The sequence below is a fragment of the Anabrus simplex genome, chromosome 10, assembly GCF_040414725.1.
Source record: "Anabrus simplex isolate iqAnaSimp1 chromosome 10, ASM4041472v1, whole genome shotgun sequence".
In the NCBI taxonomy this organism is placed as follows: Eukaryota; Metazoa; Arthropoda; class Insecta; order Orthoptera; family Tettigoniidae; genus Anabrus; species Anabrus simplex.
The window spans coordinates 57,996,160-58,010,600 of record NC_090274.1 but is presented as its reverse complement, the minus strand read 5'-3'; the positions used below and the strand labels follow the sequence as shown (position 1 = coordinate 58,010,600).

The window sequence follows — 14,441 nt, the reverse complement described above, 5'->3', positions numbered from 1 at the left end:
AAACGCAGTCTCCTGCATATATGTGCCTTATTTTGGCTTTCTGTTAAAATTTACCCCAACCAGATTTATGGCATAAGTGCTGAAATACCAAACCAAAACACTGACCCGGTCTTGAATGAGATCATCTTAAAAAGCATGGTCCCTTCGGTGTTTTGTCGTATTCACAAAGATGCACACACAAAATGCTGTTAATTGAATACACTATTTTATTTACAAATTATATACACGTTATACACACACACATTAATAAACTGCCATTTTGACACACTTGACAGCTACGTTAGCATGTCAACCCTACCAACACAACAGAATTACAACATGAGTTCACACACTTAATTCGACTAACGACTTTCACTAGCAAGTCCCACTAACAACTCAACTACAACTCCAAAGACTGTCTCTTTATATATCTTGCCCGGCCAGGCTTCTAGAAAAGTATGACACAACATGTTTTCTCGTATTTTCTCGAGTCTCCAATAACCTATGTACAAATGAATAGAACACTCTATAAAGCTCTAGTGACAAGGATGCGTTGTTCTGGACTATTATCCTGTGTTGCACAACATTATATTGGATTTATACATCATCCGTCTTGCTAATAAACGGTGTATAACTTTTATACAAGGTTTATACACCGTTTATGTGAAATTCGTTACTAATAAACCGCGTATAAGTCTCCTGTGTATACATCTGTTATAGTTATTCATTGAATTGCTTATACAGACCAGGACCCTTGTATAAGCGCTGTATAGCAGCAAGTAGCGGAAAAAGAAACGGGTGAGCAGTTTATTTTCGTGATATTTATTGTCTACAGTAATATAATCATGGTGAAATATTCGACTTATCCATTTAACATTGAACAGACATTGAAAGAATGGATGATAACGTTGATGATCTTCACGGTATTTTAAACGTAGAAGACATACACCATTCAGAGGTTATGGAGGCTAGACATCTTCGTAAAGTAAAACACATTAAAGAGACGGAATGACAATGAAGGACTATAAAAGAAATGATGGTAGGGCGTATTTTTGTGTAATAATGTGTTACTGCTTAATAGACTTTTGAAATTGCAAGTTTATTATACATTATCTGCCTCTACAAAGATCTTTAACAAATTTGAGTACCCTAAAAAGGGACATATTCCTCAACATAAAAAATGGTATAACTTGAAAACTGTACGTAATATGACTTCCATACTTTGTAGTTGAATACGCAGAAATATGATGTATAAATGCCTAATAGAAACTTTTTTGATCAAACCTTTCTTTTTAGCTAGAAAACAGTTTTTCCTTTCTCCTGAAAAGTAAGGATTTTGGAATGTGTACCGTACCCTTTTCAACTCGCCGATTCAATTACAATTGCTGACGTTTTCTGTACTATCCCAGTTAGGAGCTATTAATCTTTTCTTAAGCTTTTCCATTTCTTTTTTGGCGTTCATTACACGAGCAAGCTGAAGAAATGTTGATATCAATATAAGCCAATTTCTAGCTGACTCGCTTTGTGTTGCCACTGCCTTTTCGATATGCCGTGCTACCGCGCGACTTTCCGGAAAGTTTTGCTCGTAGATAACCAGCAGAAGCGATCATAAAGGCGGTGAACGTGCGAAAAACGCCAGTGAACTGCATGAAGAGATTCCTACGCCTTGGAACGAGTGTATATGTGCTGCATAGTAATACAATGCGTATACCACATTTATTAGTAAGAAAAATATAAAACGCTTATACAGGGTTTATTCACTGTATAACTATACAAGTGTTAAACAACTGTATAAGGACTTATTAGTAAGATGGCATATTTACAGGTAATAATAAATTATATACTAATTAATTACATGTTCTTACATTAAATAAACTCTTATTAATACGCATACAGCAGATAAATTGTGACATAACCTCACATGTTTTGTTACAAAAGACAGATCATACAACACACAATAAGTGATACGACCATGATTTGTAACAAATGAAGTCCATACATAACTATGTAAATAATAATAATAATAATAATAATAATAATAATAATAATAATAATAATAATAATAATAATAATAATAATAATAATAATAATAGACCTAAACAACTTCATAGCCACACCTCACAAGTAATAATAATAATAATAATAATAATAATAATAATAATAATAATAACTCAACATGCGACCAATCCCTAGAGATGAGAAAATCCGCATTTCAGAAATACAACAGTAGAAAATCCCAGAAAACTCAACAAGAATTTTATGAGACTAGAAAACAGGTATCCAAAACCATTAGGCAAGAAAAAAGAAAGCACCTGAAAAAACAACTGGACTCAATTGAAGACAACTTGAGAAACCACAACACACGGGATTTCTACAGAACGTTCACAGAAATAATCCAAGGATACATTCCACAGAACTTATGTTTCAGGAAACGAGACGGAAAATTGGTCCTTACTAATAAAGAAAACTGCCAAGAACTTGCACGGTACTTCTCAGAACTTCATAACTGCCCCGAACCCACTGAAAGATTTCTTGAAGAAGCATCCAGTTTCACTCACCCAGAATCACCTCCACCAAACCAGGAAGAAATTCAGAGCCACATTAAATGACTAAAGAACAACAGAACCTCAGGAAGAGACGCGATTGTTGCAGAATTTTTTAAGAATCTTGGTCCAAATTCACTCAAAGAACTTACAGAAATCATACAGAAAATACAAAATTTTCTCTGCATGTCTGTTGAAAAGAATAGAAGAACTCGAGCATAAGATTGGTGAATATCAAGCTGGGTTCCGCCCCCACAGATCGTGCACTGAACAGATCTTCAACCTCAAAACCGCTCTAAAATTCAGGGTACTCAGAAGCCTTCCAATCATCTGTACCTTCGTAGATTTCAAGAAGGCTTATGATTCAGTTGATCATCAATCTCTGTTCAGCATCCTGAAAGAACAGGGACTAGACTCCAAAACGCTAAACTTGACCAAACAGACCCTCACTGACACGAAGTCAAGAGTGAAATTCATGGGAGAAATCTCAAGACGAATTCCTGATAAAAACTGGTGTCCGGCAAGGAGATGGATTGTCACTCCTCCTCTTCAACCTCGTCCTAGATAAGGTGATGAGGGAATGGGAAAAAGAACTGAAAGCACAAAACAGTTGGAACCCAGTAAACATTAGGACACAAAGAAGCAAGCTTGAAATTCCATGCTTAGCCTTCGCGGATGACCTGGCTCTTTTGTCCAGCGATGAAGTCACAACAATAAAGCAAGTTGAAATTCTCCAGGAATGTGCCAGAAAGGTAGGACTTCATATCTCCTTCCAGAAAACTGAATTTTTCTGTTCAAAACTGGACATCCATAGTCTCAATACAAAATATGGACAAATCAACAGAGTCCCTCACTTCAAATACCTGGGCGAAATCCTCGAACCAACCGGACACGAAAAAATAGCCCAAAACAACAGTGTCCAAAAACTCAGAAGAGCATATGGGAGTACAAGGGAAATCTACAACAAAAAAATGTATGTCTTTCTAGTTAAGATTAAACATTACAGTACTGTAATTAAACCGGAGGCTTTATATGCAAGGGAAATTCTAACGCTTCATAAAAAGGGCAAGCTCGAAAATATCCTAAAAGAAGATTGAAAAATCATAAGGAAAATTTTAGGACCAACACACACGGAAGAAGGAATCCACAGAAAAATAATCTAATATTGTGGCAGACCCCAGGAAAAGAAGGCTAAAATTTTATGGACATGTTAAGAGGCTTCCAAAAACCAGACTAACCCACCAAGTTCTTGAAAGACTTGATAAACTGAAGAATTTCCCTTGGATACAACAAACAAAAGCGGACATGAAGAACGCACAAATTCAACCTGAAGACATTTTGAATCGAAATATATATAGAAAGAAAATTGACAAGTGGGAAGTTACTCCAGAGAATGAAGTACCAAAAGAGCAAGTACCAAGTGGACGGAAGAAAGGAAGAGGATCTTTAGTCAACAGATGAAAGCATCCTGGATCCTCCGCAAACGAAATCATAAATAAAGCTTTGTGTGTTCCGAAAGGGATCATTCTCGCATAATAATAATAATAATAATAATAATAATAATAATAATAATAATAATAATAACAACAACAACAATAATAACAATAATAATAATAATAATAATAAATATAACACCAACACCACCACCACCACCACCATCTAGTAATCGAGCTTGATATTTCCACAATTTACCCATGGGTTTAGAGAATTGTTTCCAAGTTATACTAGTCCATTACACTTGCATCAGTTTGTAACTTCAAGTCACCTTGAATGACAAAAGGGCAAGTGCAGTAAGGAACACCCCAGAGCTCTCATCAAAGACACCCAGACCAGTGAGAACGGCCACACCTTGTACAGACGAAGAAGCGCGACAGAATGCGGCTCCACATTTGAGATCAGTATTGAACGACATGGATTTCACCACTGCCTGTACTGATGATTCCTTAATTAATATAGTAACTAATTTAAAAGGGGGATGTTCCATCTGATCAATGCAAAAAGATTTACTGTTGTAAAATTAGAATCTGTATCTATAATTTTGACCATAATGGACACCAATAGGCCGTATTGTCTTGAATCACTGTTATTAACTATTTAAAGACCTGCCTTGTCAATACAATGCAAAGTCTAGTATATTTGCTAATACATCAAATGTATAAAGATATATAAGTACATGTTTTGAGAATCTATTAATACGTTTATGCAATAAATTTCATTGCTGGGCCCATACTGATGGATATGACTTTCCATTTAAAATTTCCATTTATTCTTCCACCTTATCAATACATAGGTTCTATCATCAAAAAGTACTAGTTTGGGCTGTTCATGCAGCTATCCTCAGCTGTTCACCATAAATTATTAGAAGGACATTAAAATCAAATGGGGTTGAATCCTATAAGTTAAGATTACAAAATATATATTTAAAAAAAACACATATATACACATTTAAAAAGTTAAAATAAAACACTTGGAGTAATGGTCTGGTGGATTTGAGTTCCAAAATGAGATTATAGTTGGTCACAGAATTCATATAACTTGATATTTAAAGATAATTCAGTGTAGCTGAATTCAAATGAAAGTGATATAAAATGCTGTCATTTAATAATCCCACAAGTGAATCATTATAAAAGTATGAATGTTAAAAAGATTATCATTTTTAAAATGAAATTATCACAGCACTGATACAGGTAATACTTGTATGTTATGGGAAAGTCCATGTTCAGTCAATAATTCCCATAACATACAAGTGTTATGCCAAAAAATTTAATATGGGCCATACAAATGATCCTCCAAACACTTCCCCTCCCTCCTCCTAACTTTCCCTGCTCTCTTCCCTCCCTCCCATAGCTCCCCTCCGTCTGCTTCTCTGTCATGCCACAAGTTCAAAGCTACTGTCGACACTGACAGCAGTCGTAGGTGCTGCCACAGCAATCTCGAAGGGTAAGTTTTTCTTTCTTTTTTCTCCGCTTGCATTCCCATAACTTTTATATCAATTCATGTTAAAATTGCTTTTTTTCTTTCTTTCAGATATCCCCCATTAACACCCTTATGGACGGATATGACTTGCTTTTCAAAACATTGGGTTATCCTTCATTAATTATAACTTAAGGAAGATTGAACCTTTCATTTATACAGTAGTCAGCATGTACCTCAACATGTAATAGATTTTACCTGTATCAATATCATTTTTAAAATGATACAGTCTTTTTAATACCCATACTTTTATAATGATTCTCTTATGGGATTATTAGACAATGACATTTTATGCCACTTTCATTAGAATGCAACTAGCTACACTGAATTATTACAACTGTGTTAGCAGAGTACTAACCCCAGCTGGAAAGACAGAATGATTTAGGAATAAGACTGGACTCAGACAGGGGAGTGTGCTGTCACCTCTTTTGTTTATTATGGTCATGGACAAAATTGTAAAGGAAACAAAGGAAGCCTATGGAAATAAAGAGATGGAGATACAGTAGAACCTTGATAATTCGAAATCGGTTAATTCAAAATCCCGCCTAATTCGAAGAAGCTCTCGTTCCCGGAAACATGAGATACAGTTTTGCATGTTATTTCAATTGTTTAATTCGAAATACGGATAATTCGTAATTCGAAGTACAATGTCGGCCCCATTACCGAAATTCAGACTTTTAATTCGAAACTGCCTTTACATTTTAAAACAATAGTATGTTAGAGTAATTTCAACTCTAAATTTATCCGCTCCGCGTCATAATAGAACGCGCGTTCCGGAACGTGGAGGGGTAGCTTTCCGCACTTACTCACTTCGGTGGGTCAACAGTGCGCTTCATGATTGCTAAGTTGAATGAAATCGGAATTCTTGTTTGTTCAACCTTTTAAGGAACGCCGTAATATCACGCAACATGCAGTGTGCGGGAAAACAGAATCCGCGAACACTGGCGATGCCGACAGTTGACGAAAAAACGTGGCAAATATAATAAATCCGTAGGCACCGAACAATATTGACATTGCCGGTGAAACTGCATTGCTTTATTTTAATGCGAGCCCAAACGGTCTTATTGTTTTAAAGGAGAAATTGCCAGCCTGGAAACTGTACAGTGTGAGGGATGGGGGTCATAGTAGTGCGTTGCAATGCGCATGGAAGCGAGATACTTTATTCCCTCGTCATAGGAAACTTCGATAAGACACGATGTTTTAAGAGCGTCGGGCACTTTCCATGCCAGTACAAAGCATCTATAATAAAAATGCAAACAGTAAAGAAATCCAAAAAATAATTCATTTGCACAGGGGAACCGGCATAATTTATCCTCGTCTTTGAATCGTGCTTTTTTTTTTTCTTTCGTTGCGTGAGGTTATGTTAGTCAGTGATTTATCCAAGTGCATTATTTGAACATTGTAAATGCACCTTATTGGATACATTTCGGAAATAGTTTTTTCCATGGCATTTGAAAGGTTTAAACTGTGAATCGAGGTGATTGCATGTATTAATGGATCTTAGAATACTTCGTTACGCGGCAAGTGTTTACATTTCTGAAGTACGAGAGAAGTGCCATGGCGGGAAATCGTACAAGGATAGTCATACGAAAGTTCGATTTTAAGGGCATCGGAAACTTTCTGTGTAAATACAAGGCATCTAAAATGCTTACAGTATAGTAATCCAATTAATAAAGCACTTGCACATGGGAGCGAGCATAGATTTCTCCTCGTTTTTGAATCGTGCTTTTTTTTTCTTTCTTTCGTTGCGTGAGGTTATGTTTACCAGTGAGATATCCGAGTGTATTATTTGAATACTGTAAATGCACCTTCTTGGATACATTTTGGAAATAGTTCTTTTTTCATGGCATTTGAAAGGCATAAACTGTGAATCAAGGTTAAATGCATGCAGTAACGGGCCTTAGAATATTTTGTAACGCGGCAAGGGTTGGTACTTCTGAATTTCGAATTGGCGGTTAATTTGAAATCACATAATTCGAAGTCCGATTTCTGAGTCCCAACGACTTCGAATTAACGAGGTTTTACTGTACTGCTATTTGTAGACGATGTTGTGATCTGGGGAAAGGACAACAATTAGATATACTGAATGAAAAACCTGAGAAGTATGGCATGAAAATCAGTACAGAGAAAAACAAGACTATGGTGATGTCGAGAAGGGAAAGTCAAGGAAAGGGGACTGTGAAAATTGGAAGTCAGAGTCTGGAAATTGTGGACAGCTTTAAATACCTAGGGAGTGAATTAATGCATAATGCTAGGTTGGACATGGAGATTAGCACCAGACTAATGCATTCTACCAAAGTGTAAGAAAACGTGTTTGGAGCAAGGAAGTACCAAGGAAAAGTAAAAAGATAATGTACAAAATGTACTACGTACCCATACTGACTTATGCAGCTGAGACTTGGACTTTGACTAGCAGGCAGGAGAGTGGAATTCAGGCCAGTGAAATGAAATTCCTAAGAAGTATGATAGGAAAGTCAGAGTGAGAAATGAAGATGTTAGGAAGGAAGTTGGGATAGGAAAGCTAAATGAGAGAGTTTAAAGGAATAAACTAAGGAGGTTTGGACATGTAAAGAGGATGGAGGAGAATAGAATTCCAAAACAGATGCTGGAAGCCAAGTGCGAGGGCAAGAGAACAAGAGGAAGACCTAGAACAAGGTGGATTGAATCAGCGAAGAGCAGCATAAGAAGACGAAACTTAGAATGGGACAAGATCGTGGAAGAGGAATGGTGGGAGGAAATAGGAAGATGGAGAAGTGCCATAAATACCCAGCAGGAGATGGATAAGGAAAAATGATACATTATCATTAAATATCAAGTTACATGAACTCTGAGAACAACTATAGTCTCATTTTCGAACTCAAATCCACAAGACCATTACTCCAATTGTTAAATATTTGAACTTCTTAAATGTGTGTGTATATATATGTATGTATTTTGTTTTTTATTTTGTAATCTTAACTTATGGAATTCAACCCCATTTAATTTTAATGATACTGTGTCCTTCTAATAATTTACTGTGCATAGCTGATGATTGTGGTGGGATCTGTATGACCTTCATAAATCAAACACCCTTCACAACAGATCTCATGTTGTTCTTCCTGATAAAGTTTGTGTGTCTGCTTTTACCATAAACAATTGTCAAGGCGTATCCAATGGAAAGAGATATAGTCGTGTTCGAGGATTAGCCTGCCAGGTTATATTTAACTTTCATTATCTGGAGAAAAAAAAAAACCCAACCATCAATGGTTCTAATGAGACTTAACGAAACAAGAACTCAACGCGTAAAATTAATGAAATTAATTAATTAATTAAATTTATACCCGTTTTGACAAAAAGCTGAAATTGTTCGGTCCGTCTCTCTCTAGTCGTTCCACTCATGACCGAGTAACGTGACCCAAGGACTTTGTTGTTTCTTTTATAAGCTGATACTATTCTGTACGCACTTGCGTTTTCCAGTCGATCTCATCTAATGGATGCGAAGACCTTGGAGATATGTTTGCACTTTAAGCTCAATCAGCAGACTGTAGGCGAGCGAGCGAATTGAACATCAGGAAGGGTGGAGTGGGAGGAGTCTGCAGCAATGGAAGGGGAAGCAGATGGAGGAGATTGGCAAGTGTGTATATTGCGTTGATTTACAAACTTTTTGAAATATTGATTGGAAATTAAATTTATACCTGTTTTGACAAAAGCTGAAATTGTTCGGTCCCGTCTCTCTCTAGTTGTTCCATTCATGACGGAGTAATGTGACCCAAGGACTTTGTTGTTTCTTTTATAAGCTGATACTATTCTGTACGTACTTGTGTTTTCCAGTCAATCCCGTCTAATGACTCATTAAGTGACAATCAACATTTCAATACGGATGATGACCAAGCCACTAGTTATCCAACAAAATTTTTTAATTCATTGGAAATATCTGGGGTTCCTTCCCACAAACTCCATCTTAAAGTGGGCACACCGGTCATGTTGAGTACACAATTTGGATGTACCCAGACTTTGTAATGTCACCAGACTAGTTGTCTAAGCCACACTTTTAAACAATTAATTAGTTTTAATCAAGTTCAATTTCCTAATTCCCTGCATATATCTCGCACTCCAATTTTTTTTGAACTTTTAATAATAATAATAATAATTATTATTATTGAATTATTATTATTGAAAATGAAAACCTACAACCTGTTTTCCAGTCATTGACCTGGTCAGAGATGTAATGAATGAAACATATATAGGCTGTTATTACAATGGGTCGCCACTCCCAAGGTGATTTATTAATGAGTGATAAGTGCTATGAAATGATAATGGAGAGTGTTGCTGGAATGAAAGATGACAGGGAAAACCGGAGTACCCGGAAAAAAACCTGTCCCGCCTCCGCTGTGTCCAGCACTAATCTCACATGGAGTGACTGGGATTTGAACCATGATATCCAACGGTGAGAGGCTGACGCGCTGCCGTCTGAGCCACGGAGGCTCTACTATTATTATTATTATTATTATTAAAGCGACTTTACTGTGGCGAAGTTAGGGCTTCCAGCCCTTTCTTACACTCAATCACTTAGTGTATATAAATGAGTACTAATTTACAATATAATTTGTACAGTTTTACAATGTAAGAATTTTAAAAATTTTCATTTTAATATATGGTAATAGTATAAAAACTGAAATGACCTAATTTAAACATATTAAATCTTTACAACCTAAAGTATAATCTAAACTAACTAAAGTATCACTAACTAAACTAACCAAATTAAGTATAACTAAAGTATAAACTGGAACACATTACAATAAACAACTATATTCACTCTCATTCATGCATCCCATTCACACTCAACAAAGACTGGAAGTGCTTATAAGATGATGCTAGCAAAGAACTTTGTCTTAGACTTAGCTTCCCTGACGTCATTGGGGAATTCATTCCATCAGCTCCTGACGGTGATTGTGAATGATCTGTTGTAGGTTGCGGTTCAATGTACAGGAATTTCTAGCACACAGCCTGTCCGGGTATTGAACAGGTGTAGTGAACTAAGATAGCGAAATCTGGTGTATAGGTACGGAGAAGTGTTTTCAGAAAGCACTTGATACACCGGAGTCTACGTCAGTCATTCAGTCGTAACCAAGATAACTGTCCAAATGTCCATAGAATGGGGATACGTGGACATATGATCGTATGTCAAACGCATACCTGATGCATGCATTTTGGGCAAGTTGCAGTTGCAGCTCATTACTGATATCAATAAAAACTGTATCACACTGTTTGAGAATTGGAAACAAAAGTGACTGCATGAGCTTTATTTTCAGGGACCAAGGAAAAATACTTTTAAACCGTTTCAGGGGATGCAGGCTTTGATATATCTTTTCACACACTTTTGTCACATGTTGCGACCAGTTCAATGTTTTGCTTATAGACATACCAAGATTCATAACTGTTTCACAATATGCATACCTGCCAACTTTTGAAAAGAGAAATCCGGAAGAACCGTAAGTGGATAATTCTGTGGCTTGGTTCTAAAAGGGCCAATGTCATTTTTTATCGAAATTGAAATATTAACTGATACAAACACGTTTTATCCTGGCTCACAACATGTTAAAAGGGCCAATGTCTCTGTTAAGTACTAAACGAACAGTTAACGTTTAATTAAATAAGACCTTGCCAATAATGTTAGATTACCAATAAAGATTAGAGACCTGGCAATTTTTAAAGAATACGATAGAAAAAATTAGCGTTTAATAAGGTGGCATTCACAAAGAAAGTATAAAGGTATTTAAAGTTAGTTGTTGAAAAAAATAATTGGAAAATTATAAGCAAAACTTCAAATGCTCATAGCTCAAAAACAGGTATTTTGACATTGGCCCTTTTAGAACGAAGCCACAGAATTTTTAACAACATGCGCGTGCGTAACAGTCTTGAGACATAATGAAAAAGGATGGCAAGGGGAAGGGATTATAAACAACACTAATACAAGTCAAATACAGTAGAACCTCAATGCATCGTTCCCGGAACTGTCGTTTTCCCGTATTCATCGTTGAATTTTTTCGGTCCAAAAAATATTCCATATAAACCAATGTTAAATTTCTCCGCATCTATCATTTCTCAAACTATTGTTTTATCACATCGATCGTCGAAAAATTATTTGTCCTCGGTCACAATTTTTCCGCATTTATCGATCCTACGTAAAACAAATATAACCAACATTTTTATGAATTTAGAGGGACTGCTCAATACTCTTGGCATATAACAGCGGCAACCTTTTCGCGAGAATGTATGAGCGATTCGGAGTTGCTAGCTCTGAACAAGGCTCTTGTGGGCTGGAGTGCTGTGCGCAGGTTATTCACGCGCAACCTCACTATGAGCCTCCTGGTGCCAACGCTTTTCTTTGACCCACTAATAGACCCCTAGAAGTATTCTTATTTACAAGAATTAAAACGTAGACAGCGTAAAACTCAAATCTGCCACCATTTTCTGTGTTAGTACAGGCTGGCTAGGGCTGCCAACTTCGTTGAAAAAAAGAGAAAATCGTGCAGTGCGCCCGATTCGTTTTAATTACTCACAGGGTGATTAATCGTGTCGTACCTTGTGGAGTGTGTGCGATGCTAGAGGCCCGTTGACCGCTTTGCTGCCCTCTGCCCAATAGTCTTGTTACAAGCCGGACCTAACAAAGCCAGACCAATAATCTTTTCTCATAGGCTAGTCTTGTAACTAGTTCCTAAATTGGCACCTTCGCACAAGCCGCTGTGACATCATTTGAGACGCGGCGCGTTGAACTGCTAACCTCTGTGACATCGTCTGAGCTGAGCTGTGGGAGCCGCGCCGTGCTGGGTATCTAACCTATCGTTCGCAACGGATCTACGGAATCTTTTCCTAAATACAGGTTCAAGGGTTATGAACTTCATGTTATTGGTCCGTATTGAACTCAGATAACATAAATTACACACAGGAGAGTTTTCCACCTATTCAATACTAAGTTGTATTTACAATGTTATTTACATTACATGGGGCTAGTTTCAACCCTACTTGGGGTCATCATCAGCCATATTAAACATACACAATATTTGGCGAAATCCTAAAACATGTTTCTAAGCAGTAAGAATCTTGTGAATATATAATTTACGATATGAAGTGTGGTTGAATTGGACAAGGGCTATGGCGCTTGAAATGTTGCAAATGAAATTGAAATATTATGTGTGACATAGGTGAGCAATAAATAATAAAAGTACACCACACATGCTAAAAAGTCTGGAATAAAAGTACAAATGAGGTGCTCTGTGTTGTAGGTTAAAAATTTAGTATGATTTTAGATTCATGGAATTCAGTAGGTCCTGGTAATACATAACGGTTGTGGACCGAGTGCTATGGTACTAAGAATGAACACAATGTAAACTGACACACATATAAAAATATACAAGTATGTACAATGTCTGAGTAACAAAATGGGTAGTTGATACTCTCCATAAGAAGAGTCGACTATACACCATATCAGCTTAAGCGGAGAATTTGGTATTTGGTGTATTAAGTAACCAGGTCGTTGATAGGGCTACATGGTTGATTGTTGGAATTGTACAGACTGAATATGAAGTTACTTGAATTTTTCTTGAGAAGAAAGTAGACACTGCACGTGGTGATATTAATCGGTGGAACTCTCAGTTCATAGTGGAAAACAATTGGAACTCGCGCTGTTACAGGCATGTTACGGACGTGAAAATCGGTACTTGGAATCTCCTTTATAAATAAAGAAACAGGCTTTATTTTTTAGACTTAAAAGAGGACTGTTTCTCACATATAGAATTCCATGTTGCATGTTCCAGATTTAGCTCTGCCAGTAGCCTGGTCATCTTAGCCCCAAAAGGTCATGCCAAAAACATGGTTTACATAGAGGTTCTGGGGTAAATGAAATGCAATTTTTCGGTGAGTTTTTATACTTTAGGGATTTTCAGATAATATCTTAGTGCAGTACAAAGGAAAAATTAATTTTTATCAACTTACCAAATCCTCGCGAGCGAAGCCATAGGTAACAGCTAGTCATTAATATTTTTATATAACTGTTAAAGTTGTTTGCTAGTTTGCACTGTCAAGTGGGCAATGCTGTTAAATTATCCTGTAATTTCTTTCTGTGTGAGTCTCTTTTTCTTTTAAACTCACACTATCCGTGTTCTTGCATTCCATAATGATTTGGTACTTAGTGACTAATTCCACGAGTAATGTTTTATTTGTGCTTCAGTTTCTATTCCGAACCTATTCCATTTTTTGATCATTGCTCTCAGGCCTATTACGAAAGAATAATTCAGGCTACCACGGGACTGTGTAAGAAAACAAAATATGGTACCGCGAAAGAAAGAAAAGAATCACACAGAAAAGTGTTCATAACCTCCAATTCTCAGTCAGAGCCATCTTGATTGGTAACGTAGTTGTTTCCAGCGAGGGTTAACCTTTAGCAGTCACATTTAAATAGAGGTTGTTTGCTCCGCAGGCCGTTTTTAAAAGGGGCAAGTTTTACAAATTTCACACCAATGCTTTAATTTAACTACTTTAAATATAGCACGGAATCTTTATATACAGGGCTGATTTGCTACTGATTCTGTTTTTCTAATTCGTATCAAACCTACACCTTTAGTCCTTAGTCCTGTATTCAACTCTCGTTGGTACAGCATGAAACAAACGCCTGGATACAAACCAGGTTTATTTGCACAAGTTGCACAAACGTACATATTTTCCTGTCGACCATCCCTGATTTTACTATTTGAACACAATGCAAAGTCCTTTGTGTTGCTTTTCTCATTGGAATGAATAAAAAGTGATTTTCTGTTCAGCCTTTTGCACGTGTTAATTGACGCACTCGCTTCGCGGATCCTCGCAAAGACTTTCTCTTGGCCGATAGTTTTTCACGAATTTTCTCTTGATTTCTTTAGGAATATCCAAGGAAAACGTAATATCACTGCCAGAATTCTCAAAAGTATC

At 36.7% G+C, this 14,441-nt stretch overlaps 1 protein-coding gene across 1 annotated transcript in view; it reads right to left on the bottom strand.

Annotated features, from left to right (window-relative positions):
• The window catches only part of Caf1-105 (chromatin assembly factor 1, p105 subunit), a 64,397-nt gene that overhangs the window by 14,113 nt on the left and 35,843 nt on the right, over positions 1-14,441 (bottom strand). The window lies entirely within an intron of this gene.